The sequence below is a fragment of the Pongo pygmaeus genome, chromosome 10 (assembly GCF_028885625.2).
Source record: "Pongo pygmaeus isolate AG05252 chromosome 10, NHGRI_mPonPyg2-v2.0_pri, whole genome shotgun sequence".
Classification (NCBI taxonomy): Eukaryota; Metazoa; Chordata; class Mammalia; order Primates; family Hominidae; genus Pongo; species Pongo pygmaeus.
The window spans coordinates 107,317,125-107,323,124 of record NC_072383.2 but is presented as its reverse complement, the minus strand read 5'-3'; positions in this window follow the sequence as shown (position 1 = coordinate 107,323,124).

Below are 6,000 nucleotides of genomic sequence, written 5' to 3'. Positions count from 1 at the left end.
CATAGTGAGACCCCCGTCTCTACAAAATATAATTTAAAAATTAACTGATGTGGTGGTGTGTGCCTGTAGTCCCAGCTACTTGGGAAGCTGAGGCAGAAGGATCACTTGAGCCCAGGAGTTCAAGGCTGCAGTGAGCTATGATCATGGGTGATAGAGTGAGACCCTGTCAAAAAAAAAAAAAAAAAAAAAAAAAAAGAAAAGAAAATTAGCAAGACACGAAGAGACATATAAATAGCAAATAAGAGCCAGGTGTGGTGGCTCACGCCTGTAATCCCAGCACTTTGGGAGGCCAAGGCAGGTGTATTGCTTGAAGTCAGAAGTTCAAGACCAGCCTAGCCAACACGGTGAAACCCCATCTCTACTAAAAATACAAAAATTAGCTGGGCATGGTGGCGGGTGCTTGTAATCTCAGCTACTCGGGAGACTGAGGCAGGAGAATCACTTGAACCCAAGAGGCGGAGATTGCAGTGAGCTGAGATTACATCACTGCACTCCAGGCTGGGTGACAGAGTGAGACTCTGTCTCAGAAAAAAAAAAATAAAATAAAATTTTAAAAATAAATAAATAAATAGCAAATAAGAACATGAAAAGATTTTGAACATTATTCGCCAACAGGAAGATGCAAATTAAAACCACAATGAGGTATTACTCTATACCTATCAGAATGGCTAAAGTAAAATATAGTGACAACACCAAATGCTGACAAAGATGCAAAGAAACTGGCACTCATAGATTGCTGGTAGGTGGGGATGTAAAATGGGTCAACCATTCTGGGAAACAGTTTGACAGTTTCTTAAAATACTGAACATACGACTACCACATAACACAGCAATTGGACTCCTGGGAACTTTTCACAGAGAAATGAAGACATACGTTCACACAAAAAGCTGTACATGAATGTTTATAACGTTTATACCAGCTTTATTCATAATAGCTCCAACCTGTGTCCTTCAGTGGGTGAATAGGTCAAACAATATGTCCTTCAATGGGTGAATATTTAAACCGTGGTGCATCTGTACCATGGAACACTACTCAGCAATAATAAGGAACAAACTACTCATACATGCAACAACCTGGATGCCTCTCCAGAGATTTATGCAGAGTGAAAAGAGTCAATTCTAAAAGGTTACATACTATATGATTCCATTTACGTGACATTCTTGAAATAAAAAAATTATAGAAAAGTAGAACAGATGAGTGGTTGCCAGGGCTTAAGGAGGGGATGAATGGAAGGTGGAAGTGGGTGTGGCTATCAAAGGCAACATGAGGTATCCTTGTGGTGATGGAAATATTTTCAGTATCTATATTGACATTGACTGTATCCATGTCAATATCCAGGTTATAACGTACTACAGTTTTGCAAGATGTTACCACTGGAGGAAACTGCGTAAAGGGTACATGTGATCTCTCTCTTTTTTGTTATTTTTTGCTAAATTTTTTGTAGAGATGGGGTTTCACTATGTTGCCCAGAGTGGTCTCAAACTTCTGAGCTCAAGTGAGCCACTTGTCTTGGCCTCCGAAGTGCTAGGATTACAGGCGTGAGCCACTGCACCTGGCCCACACAGGATCTCTCTCTCTCTCTCTCTGTCTCTTTTTAAGGAGACAAGAGTCTCGCTCTGTCACCCAGGCTGGAATGCAGTGGTGTGATCTTGGCTCACTGCAACCTCCACTTCCTGGGTTCAAATGATTCTTGTGCCTCAGCCTCCCAAGTAGCTGGCATTACAGGTGCATGCCACCACTCCCGGTCTCTTTGTATTATTTCTTACACTTGTATGTGAATCTATAATTATCTCAAAATTAAAATTTTAATTTTAAAAAAGGCATTTGTCTATAGCCAGTCAATCATTCAGTATTTTTCCAGTCTCTATTTTGCAGAAAGAAGTACTCAAAGCAGTGAGAATGAAGATTTATCAATGTAGAGTGAATTTTAGTGCTCTTCAAATTTTGTTGTCTTCTGTCGCTCAGTTAGGGGTCTTGTCTACTGAGATTACTCTAGGGACTTCCAGTCTCATTTATGTAATAATATTATTATTTGTTAATGCTTCCACAGGGTAATTCACTGAGCTTCTAGGTTGCCCTAGCAACCTAAAACAAATGTCCCCATTTGGTACTCAGAAAAATTAGAAAAATGATTTGCTAAGGAGCCCCTGGATGCTGGGCCCACAGTTCTTTCCTCTTCATACATAAGCTGGCATCTATATCATGTGGGGTTTGGAATCATTTTTATTTTTCCTGATCATTAAATTCCTCTCCATCTAGCACCTGTCTTAGGCCACTTTAGAAATCACCAGCTTTTGAGAGCAGGAAGAAACTCTTAAATCCAGCATCTCACCTGGACCTGGATCCCTCCCTTTAGGGCCAGCTTGGACAGAGCCAAGGTTTCTTTCAGGCCCACAAAGCAATTGCTGTAGGTTCAAGAACAATGAGATGATGGGGCTTTCTCCCAGCAGAGTTATGCAGTTTTCCTGTTTCTGGAAGTAAGCAGCTCTCAGCTGACCACATTTGGGGTAGGTATGGAGTGAGAGCGACGTGGCGTTGCTTCTGGCACCGGGTGCTTCCTGTGCAAGAATCACCTCCTCAAATGCAGGGCTCAAACTAGGAACTGAAAGAGGCAGTCAGAAGATGAAGGCCTTGGGATCTTTCGTAGCATATTCCATGGCTGTTTTCTGGTGGTATCAGCTGGCGGGGGGAATTCTTCTAATTTCATCATTATCATTTCATCACTTCTAATTTCATCATTTATCTATGATCTCATGGAACCCCAAGATTTTTTTATTTTTATTTATTTCTATTTTTTTTTCAGAGTCTCACTCTCACCCAGGCTGGAGTGCAGTGGCGGCTATCTAGGCTCACTGCAACCTCCACCTCCAAACTCGAGTTCAAGCAATTCTTCTGCCTCAGCCTCCCAAGTAGCTGGGATTACAGACGCGTGCCACCATGCCTGGCTAATTTTTGTATTTTTAGTAGAGATGGGGTTTCATCATGTTGGCCAGGCTGGTCTCGAACTCCTGACCTCAAGCAATCCGCCTGCCTCAGCCTCCCAAGTGCTGGGATTACAGGTGTGAGCCACCACTCCTGGCCGGAATATCAACATGTTTTAAGACACCAATTTTGTGCTGGGCACTGTGTTGGGTGCTTTGCCATGTCCTAATTCATTGAATCTAAACTCCTGAATATTCAAAACCACTTCCTGAAGCATTTACATGATTCCCAGTAATATATAGGCAGGAGAATAGGGCTCAGCTCAGAAGGGAAGTGACTTGCTGAACGTCACACAATCAGTAATAGGTGGAGCCTGAATTTAAACCTAAACCGGCCAGAATCCAAAGTCCACAGTTTTTCTGTTCTGTCATGCTGCCACAGAGGCAGTTTAGTGTAATGACTAACTGGCTAAGAGTGCAGGCTCTGCATTTAGATGGATGTGGGTTCTACGTGGTTCAAGCCATGTGACTTGGACAAGGAATTTAACTTCTCTGAGTCTTCAGTTTCTTCACCTTTATAGGTGGGGATTAGGAATCCCTTCTGGGCTGGGTGTGGTGGCTCATGCTTGTAATTTCAACACTTTGGGAGGCCAGGAATTTGAGACTAGCCTGGGCAACAAAACAAGACCCCATCTGTACAAAAAGTAAAAATATTAGTGAGCAAAGTGGTGTGCACCTGCAGTTTTAGCTACTTCGAAGGCTGAGGTGGAAGGATTGCTTGAGCCTGGTAGTTTGAGGCTGCAGTGAGCCAGATGGAGCCACTGCTCTCCAGCCTGGGCAAAAGAGTGAGACCCGTCTCAAAAAGAAGAAAAAAAAAGAATTATTTCTGTGGCCATAGGATTGTTGAGCAATTTCAGAAGATTCTGCATGTAAAGCACTCAGATAGTGCCTAGCATGTGTAAGTGATGGATAAATGTTAGCAATAATCTGTTTCCAAAGAATAAGCTAGCTTACTCGGTGTTTTCCAGTTGGAACTCGGCCGGGCGCGGTGGCTCACGCCTGTAATCCCAGCACTTTGGGAAGCCGAGGCGGGTGGATTACAAGGTCAGGAGATCGAGACCATCCTGGCTAACACGGTGAAACCCCGTCTCTACTAAAAATACAAAAAATAAGCCGGGCGTGGTGGCAGGTGCCTGCAGTCCCAGCTACTCGGGAGACTGAGGCAGGAGAATGGCGTGAACCTGGGAGGCGGAGCTTGCAGCGAGCTGAGATCGCGTCACTGTACTCCAGCCTGGGCCACAGAGTGAGACTCCGTCTCAAAAAAAAAGGAACTCAAAGCACTTTACCAATCTTCATTTTCCCCAAAGCACTCAGAATTCACTGCTATCAATGCCCCTGTTTAATTTATTAACTAGTGAATTTAAAAAAAACAACTTTTATTGTTCAAAACTATTGAATTGTGGGCACAGTGGCTTATACCTGTAATCCCAACACTTTGGGAGGCCGAGGTGGGAGGATCTCTTGAGCTCAGGAGTTTGAGGCCAGTCTGGGCAACATAGCAGGACTTCATCTCTACAAAAAAATGTTAAAAATTTAGCTGGGCATGGTGGCGCGTGCCTGTAGTCTCAGCTACGTGGGAGGCTGAGGTGGGAGGATTGCTTGAGCCCGGGAGGTCCATGCTGCAGTGAGCCGTGGACTGCCCCACTGCACTCCAGCCTGAGCGACAGAGCAAGACTCTGTCTCAAACAAACAAACAAAAACAAGTGAATTGTTTTTGAGCCTCACCATATGGCAGGCACTGCAATAGGTGTTTCATCACGTTTATCTCATTTAAATAAAGTGAGTGGCAAATCTTACCGCAGGAAGGGTGCTGAATTCCTCCTATTAGGAGTGGCTGCTTGAAGGCAAAATAAAACCCATCCTTCCATTTTGTTGAGTCCCAGCAGTAGCAGCAACGGGTACTGTCGAGCGTTTATCACAAGCCAGGAACCCTTCTAAGTATATTACTATTATCCTGGTGCAAAAGTAATCGCGGTTTTTGCCATTCCTTTTAATGGCAAAAAGTAATGCCATGATCATGGCTGCTAATATGATCTCATGGAACCCTGTGAGGGAGGGGCTGTTATTATCCCCATTTTACAGATAAAGAAACTGACCCTTAGAGAGGATAAGTAATTTGCTGTGATAGCTGTCTTAGTTCAGGTCGAGCTTGATTTAAATAACACACGTTTCTGAAGCTGACGCTTAAAATAAAAAATCCCCCTGTGAATGGCAAAGATGCCTTGCTTTGGGAAGTAAATAGCCCTACCCCACAGTCAGTTCGGTTCCCCAGGCTCTGTTTCCTCAAATCTCGGTATTTCAGAGCTTGGTATTTCAGAAAGGGACTTTGGCTATTAACAGGACAATTTCTTCATGCTAAAGATTAGGGGACTCAGGCCCAGAGAGGTAAGAGAACTGTCCCAGGTCACACAGTCTGACGGCCGCAGAGCTGAGGCTCAAATTCCCGTGCTCCGACTATCAGGCCTGGGCCGCCGAGTTATTAAGGGACTCTGGCCAGGGAAAGGAAGGGAGGAACCCTGAAGTTTCCATTCCCTCACCTGCGAAATGGGGTCAATCACGGGCCCTCTTTGGGGTTACGTGGGTGTGGCCCAGCCCAGGGGCGGCCACTGTGCACTAGGAATGTGACAATGGACGGTTCAGGGAGGGCTGGAACGTCGGCAGTCCTCAGGGGAGGTGGTGGGAGGGTGTGACGGAGCCAGGGCGGAGCCTCGGGAGCCAGAGGCGTGGATTCGCGAATTCGGGGCGGAGGCTTGGGGTTTAAACGTTGAGATGGGGTAGTAGGCGGGGCTTGAGATGCTAGGAATAGGGTTGCGGTCCTTGGGCGGGGCTTTGTGAGGCCGCTGGGCGAGTTCTGAAGCAGTGGGAGGGGAGCCGGGCTTAGGCAACCAGGAGGCTGGTTTAAGGACTTGGATAGGCAGTGCGCGGGGCTCAGAGGAGCTAATGTTCCTGTATTGAGGGGCTCTGGGGGAATCTTTGAGGAGCCAGGGGACGTGGCCTTGCAAAGCCTAGCGGGTCAGTG